This window comes from Acanthopagrus latus, chromosome 6 (genome assembly GCF_904848185.1).
Source record: "Acanthopagrus latus isolate v.2019 chromosome 6, fAcaLat1.1, whole genome shotgun sequence".
In the NCBI taxonomy this organism is placed as follows: domain Eukaryota; kingdom Metazoa; phylum Chordata; class Actinopteri; order Spariformes; family Sparidae; genus Acanthopagrus; species Acanthopagrus latus.
This window is the reverse complement of record NC_051044.1, coordinates 14,248,710-14,269,308: the sequence shown is the minus strand read 5'-3', so window position 1 is coordinate 14,269,308 and position 20,599 is coordinate 14,248,710. Positions and strand designations below refer to the sequence as shown.

Below are 20,599 nucleotides of genomic sequence, written 5' to 3'. Positions count from 1 at the left end.
TGCCTGTAGGAGACTGACGAATATGAAATTTCCTCATCTCAGAGCTTCTTCCTGCTCACAGAGGAGACTCAACATCCAATTTACAGACCAGCAATCAGTGATAACACTATCAATACCTTTCATCAGGGTTGGACAATATATTCATATTATATTGATACCATTCAAGTTATACTGTGATATTACACAAATGTGTTCATTTCTTGTTTTTAAAGGAGACCTTTAATGCTTGTTTATGCATTCTCTTTCAGTGTTAAATACATGTTCTCCCTACTAACAATCAACTCTTTTCTCCAACAGAAAACACTACTTGTGAAACATCTCGTCGCAGTTTTGCAAAAATCACATTGTGATAATGTTTTGTGAAAGCACCAAAAGTCATCCTTACAGTATTTTGGTGATGTCGACATTGAGGTATTTGGTGAAACATTTGTGATATTTGATTTTGTCACCCAGTCCTACTAGCAGGTGTATTGATATTTTGTGTTTCTGCATTGCTCTGACTCATACTTAATATTAGGGATCTCCCGATCAGGTTTTTTATCCCGATCCCGATCCGAGTCATTCAATATTTAGTAAATGCTGATTCCGAGTCCTGAGCCGATACTTAGGCTTAACTAATATTTTCCTGGATAATACAGCTGCATTAAGAGAAAAAGGACCTGCATCCAAGCTGTTCCTTAATAGGGTTTTTTTTTTTTTTTGGTGAAACAAGGTATATACGTTCATATGGTTCTTTCTTATTCTGAATATGTTACTGCAACATTGGCCTACCATCTTCTTTGTGTCAGCAGGTGAGTCTGTGATGCTACACTGTGAAAGCAGACCCTTGTGTACAGCCAGTTGAAGTATGTGCATGAAGCAGCCCACGCCTGGTACCTCCATATCATCCATTGCTTTTTTCATATTCCTTACGTTGCCACGTAAAATGACATCGACCCATTGCTTGTCTATTTCACGTGTTCAGCATCTCCTCAATTGCCTGTTTTACATGCTCCGCTGTATGAGACCCATGAAACTTGTGCGCATACCAGCATGTTGTAACTCCAAAGTGGAATCAATATAATGTAATCCTGGGATGGTAGGGCATACCGGGGATTCAAAAACTCCAGATGACAAAGAAAACCCTGATCCTCTACCACGGAGATGAGCTGGTTATCCAGAGCAATGACTTCAATTACCTTCTCTGTAATATTTTATCGTATAAAATGTGATTTTGATATATTTTTTAAGTTAAATGCAGCTCTTTTGGTACTCTCTCGCGAGCGACTCTCTGCGTACTGCAGATGTTACATGTCACCACTGAACTACTTTCAGTTTATAATTAGAATATTTCCACACTGCATACATTTTACAGGTTTGCCTGAGTAACGTTATGCGCGTGTCTGTGTTGTGCCACAAATTGTGCACTGACATTAAAAAAAAAAAAAAAAAAATCAAACTTCAGTCCATGTCCAAATTTGCGAATCCTTATCATTGGAAGAATGCCAATATCAGCCTCTATCCCGATACTGCAGATCGGATCAGGAAATCCCTACTTAATATCAAACTTTGTATTCTAATCGAATACTAGTATAATACTTCATTACCTACTGATGTACCTTTATGGTCTAACATTATTTACCATGATTCAGGTTTATGTCTGAAGCAGCCAAATGTATGCAGGCTTCTCATGTAGGAAGTCATACAAGTGGCAAATAAAGTGAAGTCTTGGAGTCTCTCTCCGTCTCCTCCCACAGTAATCTAGGTTTCCCCGAGCCTCTAGGGGGCGTTCCGATTCCTGTCCTAGAATAGTGTGATTGGCCGTAATGTCCCAGAGCTCTGAAATTACTAACCCTATTTAGACCCCGGCTACTGTAGAAGCTCATTCATTTGTGAGCCACGCTGAACGAACCGGTTCCCCCCTTCCACAAGAGGCTTTTTATCTACCAAAAACACACACAAGACATAAACTCTCATTATAGTAAAAGCTGTCCTATTTCTATTAAGAGCGCCCCTCCCTCTTCATCAGAGCAGAACCTCCCACTCATGGCCACACAGGCACAGTATGGCTCTTCCTCCTCTAAACACACACACACACACACACACACACACACACACACAAGGCCCAGAAAATCAGTCTCTTAAGGCTGTCGTACGGGGATGTTAGTGGAGCATAATTGTTTAAAGTATGTACATAATGTGATACCACAAACCTAATTTGTGACACATAATAGCTCAAAATCTGGATCATTTCGAGTCCTCTGAGCTCTCATGATTTTGCATTGTGCTTTTTAATCACCTGAACAAGCCTTAAATAACAACAATAACATTTCATTTATTTCCTAATGAGACAATAGGCGACTGAAACAATGGAATGAGGATCTAATTAGCCCATTGAAATTATTACCAAAGAATCCATTAGAAAAGACAGTAATTGTGTGGCTTTTCGTTTGAGAGGGTCAGTCTTGCTAAAGGGCAGCACCACAGTGGTAATCTCTTGGTGGAACTATCAACAATCCATTTTTCAATTAGGGATAAACACTGAGCAGCTGAACAATAATCTCACCCACATTTCCAGTCTGAGATTATCCTGAAAATTAAAGCCATATGATTTCACTCTCTGCCACAACAGCTGGTATATGACATGTTTGGTTTTTTTTTGTTAATGTTTTTTGAAGCCATAAAAGATAACTATTTGCAGAACTGTTTCCACGTTATTTTTTTCTCTCAACCCTCGGTCATGATCTTTGATCTAGCTCGGCTTTCATCCCCTGGGCTCAGTCTTTTCCTCAGCATTTAATCTGTCAGTAAGGATCTGTACTTTGTCCCTTAAGAAAATCCATTTCTCTCCCCCTGAGTAGCCCACACATATTTTTTTTTTCCCTCTGTTCCTCTAGTTGCCTCTCCCCCGGTATGGTTCTTCCCTCCCCTGCTGGTGGGCCACAATTTCTCTGGGACCCTATCTCTTTCCCAACAGCTTAATGCAGTCCCCCCTGCTCCAAAACAGCCATGTGTCTTCATGTGTCTTTCCTTCCTCTGTGTTGGCCCAGATGGATGGGCAACACAAACAGCCAATGAATCAGAGTGAGAGATGTGGGAAGGAGGGGGGCAGGGATATATCATCTATGCTGGTGGCTGGAGCCCAAGCAGCTTAGAGGCACTGGATGAGCATAGTGAGATCAGCACAGTACAGCACAGATAAGCTCCATGCAGGCCCACACAACATAGCAAATAACACTACAGCACACGGGCACAAAGACACCAGAGGAGTTGACAACATGAGCACGCCCCTCTAATGTTATTGCCGTTGTAACCTTGACACAAAATGCATCACATGTTGGGCCATTTGTCACCAAGCCTTCAGGCAAGGTCAAGAACCATAAACACAACTCTGTAATGGATAGTGGCATGTGTAGTGCCTCTGCAAGGTCTACGGTCTTAAACAACACACAATGGAGTCTGTCATGTATGCAAACACTGTAAATAATGGCACTGGTGCTGTAGCAACTCGGTCTTGTCTCCGCTGTCCAAGAATCCCACCGGTGAAAAGCCGTGTTCCCTCTCTGTGAACTCACGGACCAAGAAGACAGCATACCAAAAGCTCAGCGTGAGGCGATTAGGATCTTTAATATTCATAACTGTTCGGTTTGCTCTGTTCCGGAGGGGGGCAGTTTAATCACTTGAAGTCATGTTATTTCTAAGGGAATGACAGCACACCAGAGACGGACAGCGTCATGCTGTGCTGAGCGCCAACTCGACACCGGGCCGCCTGTGTGATTGCCGCTGCCTGTTAGGCCCTTCCACTGAGCATTAACTTAAAGGGCACTCGACACACCACACTGTCGCCTGTGCGATGTGGAGGGACACTCCAAAACAGCCCCACGATGTGTGTGTTTGAGTGAGAGGGCACTTGAGAAAACACGACACAGTCTGTAAATGTGATTGCAGCCTCGAATCGAGGTACTCAACATGTTCCAAATGACCCCCTCAGCTCCGTTTCTGGGAACGCTCGAGTCACCTTGGGGACCAAAAGACTGTGAAATGACTCTGCTGAGGTCACTTAACCTTCTCAGAGCGACTAGCGTGGCGAGGGAAGACCCTTAGTAAATTTTGCAATGATTGGCTGCTGTGGACAGTGACAGTCATAATGGTAAGCCACTAAGCTCTTTGAAAAAAACGTCTAAATATAGAACAGCTTTCTTAAGGGTCCTTTCCACATTGTTGAATCAAATATCCAGACACTTGCAGGATCAGAGAGAATCATGAGCAATGGCATGTTTACTTAAAGACAGTAAAAAGGACATGCTGCATCTTTGGGCAGTGTTGCTATGTGAGGTCATAATCATCATACACAGAGCAAGTAGCATTTAACATTGAGTAAAAACTGCTGTGGTTCACGGCTGCTGACGAATTCATGTTACATCAAAATGTCACTACTCTGTCTGGGTTCTTAAGATCTGCTGTAGTTGTGCAGAGAAGTGTAGTGTCATGCAGCAGTTGGCCCATTAGGGGGCAGCAGACTGAGAGTACTAGTGAGCCCCAGCAGCAGAAGCAGCAGCAGCGGCGGCCGCCAGTGGAGCCTGTCAGAGTGAGAGCAGTCTGCTTTAAGCTCTTCATTCTGTCTCCTCCACTCGGCCGGGATTAAGGCCAATCATAGAAATCACTGAGTCAGAACCGTCCCACAATAACAGATGGAGGGACTTTCCACTCCAGAATTTTAAAACATCACAGACAAACTCACTTTCACTTCGCCTCGCTCCCTTGTCGCCGCTGCCGCCACCACCACCTTTCATTCTCTCACCATCCTTTTATCTCTCCTCTTCGCTCGGCTGTTTTATCCTGCCATCATACGCCGTAGTCCATTTCTCTCCATCTGTCTCAGTTTGCTGCACTCAAACTTTCTCCCCTCCTCTTCAACGCCATATAAATTCAAACAACACGGTCACAGACACAACTTCAAAACAGTTTAATTGACTTCACAAGGGGCAAAGTTGTCTGTAACAGGGGGTGAAATAGGAAGACGAATGCAAACTTGTCACGTTTTCATTGCTTGCATTATTTGTTGGTGTGACTGAAATGATGGAGGACTAACAATAAGAATGGACTCTCCTTTTCAATTATCTAAACAATGTTAAAGTCCATAATGGCGAGGAATAATGACCCTTAATTCCAGGTCCCTGGTCGGTTTGCTTCCAGCAGCTGGGTATTGTAGTCCTTATTAGCTAACTCTGACAGAGGATCTGCATGGATGGGTGGGAGACCCTGTCTTTGTTCTGTGATCCAAAGCAGCCCGTGGCAGGCCCGTTTGCAGAGGATGTGTGTGTAGTGCTATTGTAGCATGTGTTGAGATAATCCCTGCCTTTGTCGTCCCCCCCACCACCTCCCCAACCCCCATAATCTTCCCCCTCCACAACGGAAAATGTTAACACTTTTCTTTTTCCCCACTCATCGCAGCGCAATCCCGACTCACTTTGCTGTTTCCACGGAGACCGGATCTGGAAGACGCAAGCTGTCACCTACCCACAGCAGCAACTCACTCATCAGCTTTCCAAAAAAAAAAAAAAAAAAAGAAAGAAAAGAAAAAAATCAAACACCAGCTTTCTTACACTCTATGCAGGCCCACAGAAACACCATGTTTCCACTGTAGATTGCCAGCATTGTGTTGAAGCTTCTGTGTTTAGTTCAATGGGGACAAAAAAGGCAACGGTCTCCTCTGGAATAATACAGCAGCTCTCGGCGGCAGCTGAACTGCCTCATAATGGTTCTTCAGAGCTACACTGAAAATAATCGACCTTGATCATAAGCTCTTGTGTACTAATCAGTCTACTTCTACGTTTATAATATGGATATAATCAAAATAGGATTATGTTAGAAGCAATGTCACAGGAGCAAATGAGCTAATTTAATATATTACTGACAGCTGAAGTATCTCCATAAAAACAATATTAATTCTCTTCTAATTGGGGCACTTTTTGTTTCATTTGCTCCATTCAAAATAATATGCATTTCGCTCATTAAACCACAGAGCCTTTGAAGCTAAGTGGCAGACTCATCACAGCACAGAACAGGGCCAAAGACCATTGTACTGCACATTATCATTCACTGGAGCAACTACCACTGTAATTTCAATTAAATCTCCTATGGGATGGATGCTACAAACAGCTCACATTATTTACTTGCCGGCACGCATGTTCGCACAGGTCATGACTAACATAGTCAGTGCGAATCTAAAAAGATGCAAAGGTCAGACAAGGTCACTGCAGGAACCATCGCAGTGAGTCAACGGCACACAGATCTGCAGCCGAGTGTCCTTCTCGCAGGGGGCCAGCAGGGGGCTCAGGGTGAGCGTGCAGGCAGAGCAGCGTGTCGATGAGGCCAGGATCAGCTCAGTGACATGTGAGCGTCTGGCTGGTTGGGCTCACTGTCCATTGTTTGACAGATAGTCACAGACATGCCCAAACTGCTGCCCGGCCTTTCCTGCTGTTACTGGCATCAGTCAGGCAACAGGCACGGAGCGAGAGAGAAGAAGGGAGCCTAAAGGCGCCATTTAAAAAAAAAAGAAAAAGAAAAGAAAAAGATTCAGACGTCTTGTTTCTCTTGCAGCCCATAAGGCATCGACCTTGCAGGTGACTGAAAAGGAGAAAATTGCATACCCATTGTCTGGAAGAAGCGATAGCTAAAAATAAATAAGTCAAAGAAACCCAGTGACGTCCCACTCGAAAGAAACAGAGCAAACGACTGCTCTTTTAGTTGGTACATCTGTTAACAGGTGTGTGCGACTGCCTGGATGACCCGCTTGTTTCGTCTGTCTCAGGCTGAGTTGAGGGGCGGGTTGACATGTCACTGTATATGTCAACATAACATCTTTGTAAAATGAATGCCAGATTATTGGGAAAACTAGAACTGCAAAGATGGGTCGATTAATAGATTAGTTGAAATAGGATCAAAAGGAACTGCGCTAATTATTTTAATAGATAGATGGATGAATCATTTCACTAATTTCTCATATCAAAATCTTGCAAAATCCAGCTTCCCAAATATAAAGATTTTTTGCTTGTCTTTGTCATTTACTATAAAACGAAGTAGTAGTTAGAAGCAATTCGAAGGAGTCACACTGGTTGCTGGGAAAATGACTACTTGCGTAATAGGCAGGTTAATTCATGATGAATATAACTATTACATGCAGCCCTAGAGAATACACACACAAACATATGATAGGAGCAAAAAATAAAAATTAAGGACAGTGGTTGAAACTCCTCAGCACCATGGAGGCCAAACTTGATTGTATTATAACTGTGTTTTCTTCACATAAAGACAAACTCTTAATCACCACAGGTCACATCTTACACCCACACTAACTCCACTCAGAAATGCACAGTACACACTGTACATTTGCAATCAGCTCAAAAGCTCACTACATCATCATGCAATCAATTACCCATGCGTTTGTGTTTTCGGTGCCCTTTCCTTTTGACAGGCTCAAACAGGCTGCTGAGCTTGGATGCAAATACAGTAGGAAACGTCGGATGAATTGTCGAGACAAATTAGGAAAACTAAAACATTTTTGAGGGGGAATCCAGTTTTTGGTATGTCACAGAATAAATATGTATATCAAATACAAAAAAAATTATCATTGATTTTGAAAGGGCTGATGCTGTGTGTGTTTTTTTTTTCTGTGTCCACAATTACAAGAGGTAGAAATGACCAGACTGATTCAGAGATGGTCGGTGGAGAAAGTCAGGCGATTGAGAGAAAATAGGAGAAGGAAAAAAGCACCATAGGAGGGAGGTGATGGCTTTTTTCTCCCCTTTTTTAAGAGCCATACCAACATTATCTCTGTCTATCAGCTTAGCAGCCTTCCTGTCACCTCACCTCAACACAGCACTGTGTGCAGTTCAAGGGCAAACGTTTTTTTTGCTGTCATTTTTTTTTTTTTGCCCTTTACTTCAATCATCCTCCCTCTTCCTTTAGATTTCTGATAGAATTATAACAGCAGTGACACTTTTGGGCTTTTGAAGGTTATTATTCAACTAAAAGGTGTTACAAAATAGATATTAGTGATGCCTTGTAGATGTACCTCGCTCTCGCCCCTGCTCTTTTTCTGCTACAAAGAGGTGTATGGTGCCTTACAAAAGCCCTGTCAATGTGCCACAGATTCCAGTGACAGCAGCTGCTGTTTGACAAAGTATATCATTGACAATGTGTGGCCAAGCAATTGTTCAAGATTTACACACACATGCACACATGATAACACACACTCAGTCATATTCAACCACACACGCACGCATGCACCCACTCACACACGCTCGCACACACACACACACACACACACACGCAGACACACACACACACACACAGCTGCACGCACACCCTATCCAGTACTCCAGCAGACATAAGAGAGGAAAAACATGCAGACACGGCCATCTCTCAAAGCAATTACAGCAGATTGAAACCAAATTAAATTTAAAGCCTAGAGCAACACCAGCGAGCGAACGTCTATGACAGATATGACAGGGGAGGAAGGGGAGCGCTGCAGGACCAAAGGATGGAGGGGATGTTGGAGACAAACGGCAGGTGTGGGTCATGGAGGAAGAGAGAGGTACTTGGAGAGGAGAGCAAACACCGACAGAAGTAGGGCAGAGAGCTGGTCCCATACCGAGAACATCAGGAGGGGTCCCTGCCACTGTGCAGATGAATTTGCATGTTTTAGCCCATTAACTATGAGCTATATGTCTATATGTTACTGCTGGCTGATTCGAAAGCGCACCGTATGTTATTGGAATGATTTCCTACCTTTAGGGCAGCAGCCAGTTTTAAATTAATTTCAGTATCCCGAGAGGATTTCAAACTTTACTTTATTTACTGCAAGTCATCCATGTTTTGTCACCTAAATTGTAGCGGTGTGCCATCTATGACTTGAGAGTCGGCTGCTGAAAAGCACTTTCTTGTTTCTAGATATCCACATTTGATGTAGAGTTGCAACGATTAGTCAATTAATGGATCAAAAGACAATTAATTGCCAACTGTTCTGATAACTGAAAATGCCAAACATTTGCATTTTCCAGCTTGTTAAATGTCAGGATATGTTGCTTTTAATTGTCATTAATGACGTAAATGAAGTTTTTTTGACTTTTGTACTGCTAAGTGGACACAAAAAAGACATCACACTGGGTTCCAGAAAACTGTGTATGCAAATATGTTTTTTTATTCCATTTAATGGATCAAATGATTAATCATGACAAGTGTAATATGTATGTGTTTTTATTTTAAACACTCAAAAATCATCAAGATGATGTGAAGAAACAATAGTGTGGATGTTATGTCAAAGATGTCTACGTGTTGTTTTGCAGATGTATATACTGTATATACTATATAGTTAGCATGCTATCCAGCTAGCCCCAGGCCTGACAACCTCTAACTCCCATTGGTCCAAAGCTCCTGTGCTACTGTTCTGAACACCAAAACATTCACCTTGTAGTCCAGGTGGCTGCACGATTAACTGTGCTATACAGCACAAGCTAACAGTAGCTACAGTCATGGATCTATAAACAGAATAGAGTACGCAGCAGTTAGCAGTTACTCTATTGATATGCTGCTCCTGTTTTGAATTCATGTGGCTGATTCTTATGTATTACACCTTTGACCAAAAATGAAAATAATTGATAAACTGCAGACAAACCCAGAGTTACAGCTCATGTAGGGGGCTCTAGTTGGTGTTTTTCTTAGTTTTTCTTTTGCAATAACATACTGAAAAACCTGAATGCCACGCCCTTTTGCAGATGTTATAAGAAACCCATATAATAATAATAAGAGCACATATAGTACAATATAGACAATCAACCTACAGTACAGGTCTGTGTAATTTGATTTTCATACTGTGATAAAATGAATTCTAACAATCCAAGGGTGAAAATCAATTTAACAATACTGCTTGATAAAAAAAAAAAAGAAAAAAGAAAGAATTTGTAGTTAATACTCAAATGTGCATTACCAAAACAATATGTAGTTTAAATGCCTGGATATTGCAAAGAGTAAAATACAATGCTTAATTTATGCAACTGATGTTAAACATAATATATCTCGACAAATTATACGAATATAGTGAGTCACAGAGTAATTAATTCAGCATAAAGAAAACAGAAACATAAAACAGTAAAACTGTGTCCAATAAAATTACTGAAAATCACACTGAAAAATGACACCATGTGAGCAGAAATATACCATTATCGTTAGACTGTTAAGAACCCACAAACATGTGCTCGTTACAGGCATACAGAATAGCTCAGTTTCCAGTTCTCCAAGAGATATCGTTTCTCCATTTTCATTATTCTAGTCCAAGAAATGACAGGATTAGTTGTGGCGGCTTTTAAACATCTGATGTTATCTCCCTCTCCTGGGTGAACAATTAATCCCTCTCACTTCCCTTCTTCTCATCATCCTCCCTCTCCCCATCGAGGCTTCATCTCGCCTCCATTTAGCTCTTCCTCTCTTCCTCTCCCCCACCACCATACTGTCTATCTCTCCCAGAGGAGATCGTTTTTTCCTTTTTCTTACTAGAGAGAAATGGAGCTAAGTGCCCTGGTATTTAAATACCTACAGTGTACTGAGGAGTTATATGATGAGGTTTCTGCAATCACTGGTCTAACAGTGTGCACACACACTCACATTTCTACACTTTATTTGCTGTTTGTCGAAATCACTTTTACTCTGTCACTTTTTATTTACATTTAACAATTGCAAAGAAGCATCAAGATTTAAAAGTTCTTGTGTGTTTTGTTTCTTAAACATATGTACTTCAGTTTTCCTATCTCGGTCAGATGTGAACATTTCTCAATTTTAAGACGCATAACGATGCAGACCTAAAAGATTCTGCATCAGTACTGTGTAGGGGAGGTTGCAGCATTGTTATTGTTGATTTTCTGGCCTTAGCTGGACAATAAAGTTATAACGTTACATTTCAATGTCTTGCCATTGTGGGCAAACATGAGGCTAATATAAGTAGATATTGGGGAGGGAGGAAGTTTTTAGCAGCGAGAGACATAAAAACATACCCAGTATTTTGAAAGGGGAAAACTGAGCATATTTCATTTTTATGAAGAAACTGGACAATACGCAAAGTGTGTGTAACATCCCTCTCAAAACAAACTAACGTCTGCAGCCATAAAGAATACAGCGAGGGCAGTTAATCAGCCAAGAGCTTAGGATGCATCCAACTGTGCAGGTGAATGTCCTGTCTTGGAGCAGCTGTGGGAAAATGTCATTTTTGTAGATCACAGTACATGTGTAATGCACTGCATTACTTTGTTTTCATAATGTTTATGTACTGGGATGAGTCACACAAGCACTAATATTAAAGCATTTTTTTAAGTTGAGAATACAGTTTTCTATCGTAGATGGCTGTCATCTGATTTTTAGAGGACTTTCTTAATATAAAGGGAATTCAGATTTACCTTACTGCTTGTATTAAATGATGAAAAAGTAGCAGTGCACAGTAACATAGAAAACAGAGTGCTACACATTGAGATACTAAAGACACTTTGAGAATCGTTGTGCATTCTGATCTGTGTTTGTAAATCACGTCTGAACATTCAGTTCCATCAGCAAAAAACAATTTTGGATGCATGGTTCAGGTTCAGATCAGGTTGTATGTATTTGGACTAAAAGAAATTCAAGCAGATTGTTCCCATTGTGTGGAGCTATCTAGCTCTCGAGCAGGTTTCATATGTTAATGCATACAACATCTGGTTAACAATGTAAATGTTTGATCACTCTGCTGTGGATCGTCCTCAAACAGTCTACACTCCTCGGTCACCGTGAGATGATTCTCTGAATATTCAACAAAAGAGATGATGCTCAGCATTCACAAGTGATGTGACTGGTGGTAACACAATGTAGGATTCCACATTCCATTCTACATTTTTCACATATAAGCATGGTTTCCCTAAGGCTTAGGTGTAGCACAAATGGATGTACAATCAATGTGAAGAGAATCAAAACAAACTAAATGATACATCTAACTGTAGTGGTCTTCTTTATCATTAAAGGAGGTTTCTAGTATTTTCAAACCGCGATTGACGTGAGTTACAATCGTCCCAATATGGAAATTCATTCTTGCTGCTACTTCTCTTTCTCTTTTTCTGCTTACTAAATCTAATCATTTGACTAAAATGTATTTTACTGGACATATCTTTGATGGCCACAGTTGCCCCAAAGGATTACATTGCAGCTTTGTTGCAGCTCTGTTGCAGCTCACAGCTGAGGCCATCTATTGGACAGATCCTAAACACTTTTGGTAAGTATAAATCAAGTACACACTGAAATATGTACTTATAGGGTGTGTTTTGGGTGTATCTAGTATCTGCTCTAGCTTTTCGAACTCTTTATCCCAGATATGGTAATAATAAGGGTCTAAAATGATAACGGAGGACCCCCAAACCCCCTGCCAAATCTGTGCACCTAAGCCTTCCCCAAATCTTGGGAAAAACTGATAAGGAAATACATAAAAGGGATGGTTATGAAAAAAACCCACAAAATATATAAAAGTATAAAATATATAAAGAATTTGGCAATACAGAACCCAAGGGTCTGTTTCAAGTTACCCCGTACAAAATCATAGCTCAAGCCTCCCTTTTCATTCAAACTCTCCTCCCAGTCCTAAGACAATAATCCCACTGCTGTGGATAGTGTGCTCTATTTTCTGTACTGCTAATTCAGCAACTGGTAATATATGTCATATTTTATAAGCGAAATACCATCTGCAGTTTAAAGCACAGCAAATCAAAAATGAATTTAAATCATGTATGCCACCATCTTTTTGTCAATACTACATACTGATGAGTGTTTGACAATTGCCCATTTTACAAACTTCAATTTTAAAGTCATCATGGAGATGCTGTCAGTCCCAGATGGGTTAGACCTGGCACAGCAAAGACGTGACTTTCAATGGCTTCCATGCTGTCTGCTTCTTGTTCAGTTATTACACATAGAAAAATACAACAGCTGGATGCAGAGACTGTACGCAGCATGTCAAAATTCCTGTCATCTGTCATTGTTGGAACTCGCAAGCAACACAAGCCAGCTGACACATTGTGAATGAGTTGGTGACTAGCTTGGTAGATAACAAGAAAAAAAACATGGACATAGGACCTATTAAGGTTGTTGAAAAGCATGTTTTACTGCACGTATTCCACCGGTTCAGGGTGATAAAAAGAGACTGTCTTCAAAGGTGATGACATTCTTCAAATACACAATGAATCAGATACTTGTTGTTTTCATGCTCATCTAAAGCAGAATGACCAAAACATAAAAGCTAGGTCTGGATTTCATCAAAGCATCTTTTCTACCATGTCACCATCCTCTCTGTCCTCCACGTTGGGTGAGAAAAACGTTAAGAAATTCAATCAATAAATTGTCATTCATGCATGTTATGTTGGGGAATATGACATACCATGGCATGCTTGTTTAATAACCTTGTCATCTATTAACATCCTTGTCTAAATTTGCACATATTCTCTTTTTGGAAATGTCTGCAGTATTTGATTGGAAACATAATTACGGCTCACCTACAATAAACCAAACATGTCCCCGTATTGGATGCATGAAATCAATGTGACACCTGACTGTGGATAAAACAAATAAGGGTCAGGCCGTTCCTTTAATTAGAACTACCCTGGAGTTTCTTTCTTTATGCCAGATAACTCATTTATTTCATGGTATCAAGACAGCTGTTAGCAGCTCCTCTGTACTGTATATCTGACCATGAGAATAAAGCTTGGGATAAATGAACGGGATGACAAGAGGTAGAGCCCAAGGCGTACAAGGCCGTTCCCAAGTCTAATCAGCCTAACGAGGGCAGAAACACACATTGGAGACGTCTTAAATTATCCATTTTAAACATTATGCACACACTCAGAGGCACACACACATATGGCACTCAACAAGCATAAAGATGCACACAAGCCATCCACGTACCATCTATTTTTAAAGAACGCAGGCACTCAGCATCGTTGAAGGGCAGAGAATGAAAACAACTTATTCAAATCATTCCAGAAAGAACAAAGTGACTTCCGAGAAAGCTGGTATATTCAGTATCATTATAGACTACCATTGGTCAAAGATTACACCATGCAGCCCATTCTGTCCATGAGTATTGAAGTCAATTTACCAGATGGCATTTTCAGTTTCTCATTGCAACATGCTGTGCGCTTTTTATCTCACCTATAATGTGCTAAACATATCTCGTGTTATGGAAACAACACAGTGCACAACAGACAGCTACATAATATAAAAGAGCAATGTGGAATATGTGAAATTACAGAAAAACCCTTTCAGGAGAGAAATAAATGGTGAAACATTGAAGGCGGATGAATTTAAGATGAAGAAAGCAAAAGTGTGACAGAGGGAGAGAAAGCGAGCAGGCAAGAACTAGGCGGCACTGAAGCAGTCTAACCTTGACAGAGAGCATCTTCTGACAAGCATCTGCCTCCTGTAATAATTTAGAAATAATCTCCATCCACAAAGGCCCAGCAGTCTGGCAGAGCAAATGCTCTGTGCCTGATCGATCACTCCGATTCAGCCAGCTGCCGGTTTCTGTGTGTGCAGGCCCAGCATCGATCTCAGGCCTTCTCCCCCTCTCTCCCTCCCTCCCTCCCTCCCTCCCTCCATCTCTCTGCCGTACAGAGCGGGATGATGAAGTAAGGAAGAGGATGAAAAGGTGAGGGGGAATGGAGATGCGGGTAATGATGTCAAACTGAGAAAAACAAAAGGAGATTGAAAACATCAAAAGCAGATTTTTGAGAAATAATAGTGCGAAGTAAAAGGAAACAGAGTGAAAGCTATCGAAGATTGAAAACAAACATTTTATAACAAAGCAGTGCATGTGTGTTTACAAACTGAATGCAGGCTCCCTAATGATGCGCTGCTTCTTGACCAATATTGTTCGCTGGACAGGAGACAAACCTTTGTTGAGTGTTTTTAAGAGGTACAGTAGGTGGCCACCCAGTTTCAGACACACTGGCTCACACAGGCACATCCCATCAACACACCCAATTATTACTCAGCGATGTGACAGCATTAACTGCCATTGCGTATTTGGCCCCTGGCAATTAATTGACTTTTAAATAGTCTGCCATTAGCACCACTTTAAATGAATAGATGTACTCCTCCGCCTTTGCTCGGCATACTTTGCCTTGACTGCCTTTGAGGAGCAGCTCCACCATGTCATCTGAAATGGTGGTGCAGCAAGCAGCGAGGACAAGCTGAAGCAGGCCTCTTCAATGTGTCATTATCGTGAATATAAACCATGATTACAGCATCAGCATCGGGATTAGACCTTTACACCAACACACCTGTGTGGTACGACCTAAACCTCCCAGGTATAACCTGATCTAACATGAGAGCAAGGAAAGGAGATTTAAAAAACTCTCAAGTGAGTGTGCACGTCCCTAATTTCCACTGGTGAATAATAAGGATGCTTTCACAGCAATTAAACTTTGCGAGCAGAAGTCAGTACTTTCTGAATTTTCTTCGCCCTGTGTTTCACCTCTCAGGTTGCAAAGCTTCTATCCATCCCTCTGTTTGGTGGATGTTTGTAGCTGTGCCTCTAGAGGAGGACTCCAGGCAACTCCTTTGCTCCTTTTAAGTAAAAAAGTTATACATTTACTCTAAATGTTTGTATTTTTCTGAAAGATGTTAGAATTCAATATTGCTCAAAGTCAAGTGTGTACAAAGTACAACATTCATCATGAAGATGCATTAACAATAAGTAAATGTGATTTTAAGTGACATGTGTTTACATGTTTCTGTGTCACATTTAAGGTCCCATATTGAAAAAATTGAGATTTCCATATCTGTTGCCATTATAAAACAGGTCTACATGCAATATAAATAATGTGAAAGTATCACATTATAGTGATAGATGCACATAGCTCATATTCAGAAAATGTGAAAACGTGCATTCAAACAAGCTGATAGGACTTCTGTAATATTGTTATGTCACAGCTAATCCATTTAAGCACTCAGCCTCGCCCGCAACACGGCTTTGATTACAAAAGTACCGACAAAGCTAAAATGCAAACAGTAGGTGGTGCCTGCTCAGGCTTGTGAGAGTTGTGCCAATCCGAGAAGACTGGGCTTTTTCTTTCCATGGATATCAGTTATGTCAAAAATAAAAAAATTGGATTGCTTGAAAAAAAAATATAGCCAAGCCACTGAGTCCCATCGGCCTACCCAAAATAAGTATGTATGAAATTTGAAAATTAACTTGATATGAACGCTTTAATCTAAAATGTCAGATAAGCAGTTTCATAATAATGTAGGAAATGCTGGAAATAATATCCTTTCTATTTTTTTTCGTTTTTTTTTTTACTAATAAAACGGTACAGTATGGGAGGCTGGGGGGGGGGGGGGGTCAAATGGTAGAGGCTTATTGTGATAAGCTCAACCTTAGCTTGTAGGTTTGTAATCAATGATAGGGATTAATGTGTATCAAAGAGAAGAAAAAAGAGCCAGGTTGCTTTTATCTGAGGTTGCTAAGATTACAGGAGCAAAGGACACACATGAAAAAGAGAGACAGACAGAGACATGAGGAGGAGAGGGAGAGAAACTGTGGAGAGTAGAGTGGAGAGAGAAAGAGACGGCAACAGAGAGAGTGAGATAATTATTATCATAGCGGTGGTTTTCCAAGGTCAATATTTGAGATTCTCAACGACTGTCTCTCTGAAGCATAACCCACCCCACCTCCCCATCAGCACCTCCTCTCTCCACCACTGCCTACGGGCAAACTTCTATCGTCTCTTCCCCTCCTCTCCCATTGCAATGCCTTTTCACTGTCACTCATTCGGCAGAGGAAGGCAGCATCCCATCCCCCTGGTCACTGCCTCGAACGAGCCAAAGATATGGCCGACAGCTGCCGTTTGGCTTTTCAAACACAGGATGAATTAAATGGGCGATAAACAAACAAACAGGCCTCCTTTCTGTCTAGTTTGGGGAGCCACCTGTCAGTCAGCGAAAGAAACAAGGTAACTGGGCATTAAACCACATCACCCTGCTACTACTTCATTGGCCTGTGAGGAAAAACACCTGCCAATCACGAAAAGTGTTAGGTCATTATGTTATGACAGGCTGTCGAAGCTCAAGACAGAGGGGCAGAAATAAAAAGAGGACCAGGAGGCAGAGGGGCAATGGGCTGCGAAGGGGAGGCAGGTGAACCACAGTTTGACAGCATGAACTCATATTCATAAAAATTCAAATGATGATGCACACATATGCAGATCCTTTTCCTTCAAATCCCAACATGTTGTTGCTGTTGAGTCAAATCTCTTTATATTCAATAATGTGAAATAATTCTGGGTTGAACAAGCTACTGAATGTGGACAGGATTTAATGAGAGGGATTTAAATCAAATTCCCCTAATTTGATTGGCCCTGTCAAAGTGGGTGTGGCTTAGCTAATTTCACATTAAACCAAAGATTTTGCCTCTGACATCAAAACACACATCTCTCTCAACACTGAGCTCCCGACACAGCTAGCTACGACTTTCCCAAGGTCAAAGGCTGTTTCATACGTCACATCTTATTCATTGGAACAATTCTTTGACTAGATCCAATAACTAAATTGATGTTATTGAACAGTTTTTCACTGTTTTTTTGTTTTTGTTTTTACCGGATGAGATGACTGATTTAACTCGAAAACTCAGTCAACAATTAGTCATTTTTTCAGGAACAATTGTAAAATATTATCTTTTTTTATTCAGCTATGAAAAAAATAACTATTTCTGAGTTTGTATTATTACTATTTTGTATTATGAGGTTTAATAAAATCTTCTATAGTGCCCCTTTAAACCATTGTGAACTAAATATCTTTGGGTTCTGGACCGTTGGTCAGTCTGAAGATGTCATGGACTCTGGGACATCTGATGAACTCAATGAATAATCAATTAATTATAAATCAATAATGGAAATTATCATCATTTGCAGCCCCCCAATTACAAAATGAAATAAATTACTACATTTAAAAACAACACAAAATGAGACGGTAAATGTAATTAGTTATCAAGATTATATCTTAACCCCAACACTTGCATTTAAACGCTGATAAACATCAACAAACATGACTTTGAAAGTCACTGAAAATTCCTGAATCAAATGAGCAGGGAGCCCTGTGGGAAATCTAACCTGTGCACTCACACACACACACACACACACACACACACACATGCAAGTGTAAAACAGTGCTACCAGGAGGGCTTTAGGCATTTGCCTTTGCAAATGTGCTCTAACACCAATAAAAGCACATTTTCTCTTTTGCTAAGCCACGATTGCAGGCCAGTGCCACAACTGATATGAGACGATGCAACAAGCTGAGACAGACTCTGAACGGCTTCCACTTAAGAAACAAACACCACAGAAGAGAAGTGACAGTGTACTGCAAATGAATGCAAACTTGGGAGAAATGGAACGGAGAGAATAATTCAATCCGCAGCCACCTCCTCCAGTCAGCCAAGGAGAACTGAGCTGAGGGGGAGAGAGGGGAGGGAGGAGGAGGAGGAGGAGGAGGATAGAGGGCTGAGGCGTGTGATGCCTTTCTCCCTGGGCAGGGCTAGGGTGGCAGGCACCCAGATAAGCTGGGGCCGAGCAAAGATTAACTGCTTGCTCTGATGGAAGAGCAAAATAAAGGCAAGCCGACCTCTGGTTCCCTTGGCCTCTCTGCATGAGTGTCCTTACTCAGTGGGGACGAGTGGTGAGGATTGTGTACATTAACCATGATGAGAATGTTAAAACAACAGCGGCTCAGGCAGAAAGAAACTAATGTCATTCCTCCTGTGAACAATGTGAGCCACACAACCTCTCACATCCTCTCAACCTTTTTGTCTTTCACATACTCAAACTTTTCATTTCCCGCAGTCCTGCACTGCAGACTTACACAATAGACTTTGTGAGCTCACCTGCAGTTTCTCTGAAGAGCCCTTCTAATTGTCTGAGCCAATCCAGTTCCTGAAGCCATGTGTTACAATAAAACAGAGCTTCCCTGTTCTGCAAGATCTATTGTGGTGCGGTGACGTTTATGTCTTGGATGATTTTAGAGTGGTTGAGCTCAAGTGCTAAAGCTCTGTTATCACTGCAGAATTGATCTGTCCTATTACAATTAATGTATTAATAGGGTTATGGGAGTTGTTGTCTTTATTGTTAGAACCACCACTGCTGATGAAAATCATACCTAGTGTGACTCAGGCAAGAATGTTCAAAGAGATGATGCTTTAAAAAGGTTAATTCACGTTACATTTAGCCACATGTGCCAACTTCCTTCTGCATTTTGATATTATGTTTCAATGAAATTTACAGCAACCACAGAATCTAATGCACCATTACCTTGAATGAAATTACAGATTTTTTGTTTTTGAAAATTGATGCAGTTCTTGGGGGAGTGGTACTCTAAAAAGCTACAAACCTCACTGAAATAGAGGTGATTTGTCTGTCTCCTTGTATGTTCTGCAGTAGAGAAAGAATATCTTGTTACATGTAAAATCTGTGGCCAGAACATAGCATTCGTTTTGATGATAGATTTACATACATTTGGTTTTCTTCATGCATGTGTGTGTGTGCGCATGTGTTGTGTGGTATCTGGTTATGTAAAAGCACCATACTGTGAAAAAAGCCCCTGTTCTTGCGATCAATGGTCCGTCAACAACTAAGAGCTCCTTTTCAGGACGCAAGCCCCTTATTTGCCTTGTCCGCTGCACAAGGGGGAGAAGAAGGGGTTCGCTCAAGCAGAACCCGACTCTCCATCTCACTGGAATTAAAGCTTCCCGGGGTCAGAGGTAAGCTATGGATATCAGGCCAGTGTTCAGACATGGATTATTTACCTCACCATCAACAGAGACTTCGCCCACGAGCAACATCCGGCCTCCCACTCATGATGAGGTTAAAAAAGACATACATTCTCAGCAACAAATGGCACAGTTTTTCTATTACTTAACACAAATAAACTTTAATAATCCTTAAATTAAACAGGCATTGTGCCATTTCACCGCAACATTCATTTTTATGCAAAGAATCACTCAGGCAATTAAGAGTTTAACACAAGATTAATTGAAAATGGGAGGTGAAAGAGCCTTAGTTCTCCATCTCCACAAAAGTTTGCACGTCGACTTCCACCCATGGGAGCCATTTTGCTATATGGCCTCTGAGCCGATGATGCTGATAAGAGGGAGCTGGCGGATAATCATCAGGATGAAGAGGAGATAGCGGAGGTGGAGGGGTCTGGTAGGGTGGAGGGCGAGGGAAATGGAAGTGGGCTGGATTTTGACCTGCTTAGAACAGCAGATCGTAATGACATTTTATATATATATATAAAAAAAAAACTCTGTGCCACCCTACAAAAGGATCTCACTAAAAAAAGTAAATGACCACACTGTCCCATTTTGTCATTGAAAATACAATTTTCTATTCGAACGATGCGCTATTTTTTTTTCACCACACAGCGGTATAACATATTTCATATTTGATTGCCAAGACGTTTTTCAAAAAGCCCCTTTCATAAAAATGATCTTTTTCAATTGTGCCCTCTAGAAAGGAAAACAATAGACAAGAGTACTGCCTTGCAATTGAAAAAAAAGAAAAAA

At 41.0% G+C, this 20,599-nt stretch overlaps 1 protein-coding gene across 5 annotated transcripts in view; it reads right to left on the bottom strand.

The window, feature by feature from the left end:
• Positions 1–20,599, bottom strand: part of cacna2d2a (calcium channel, voltage-dependent, alpha 2/delta subunit 2a) — a 168,183-nt gene that overhangs the window by 80,454 nt on the left and 67,130 nt on the right. The gene's annotated exons all lie outside the window — the stretch shown is intronic.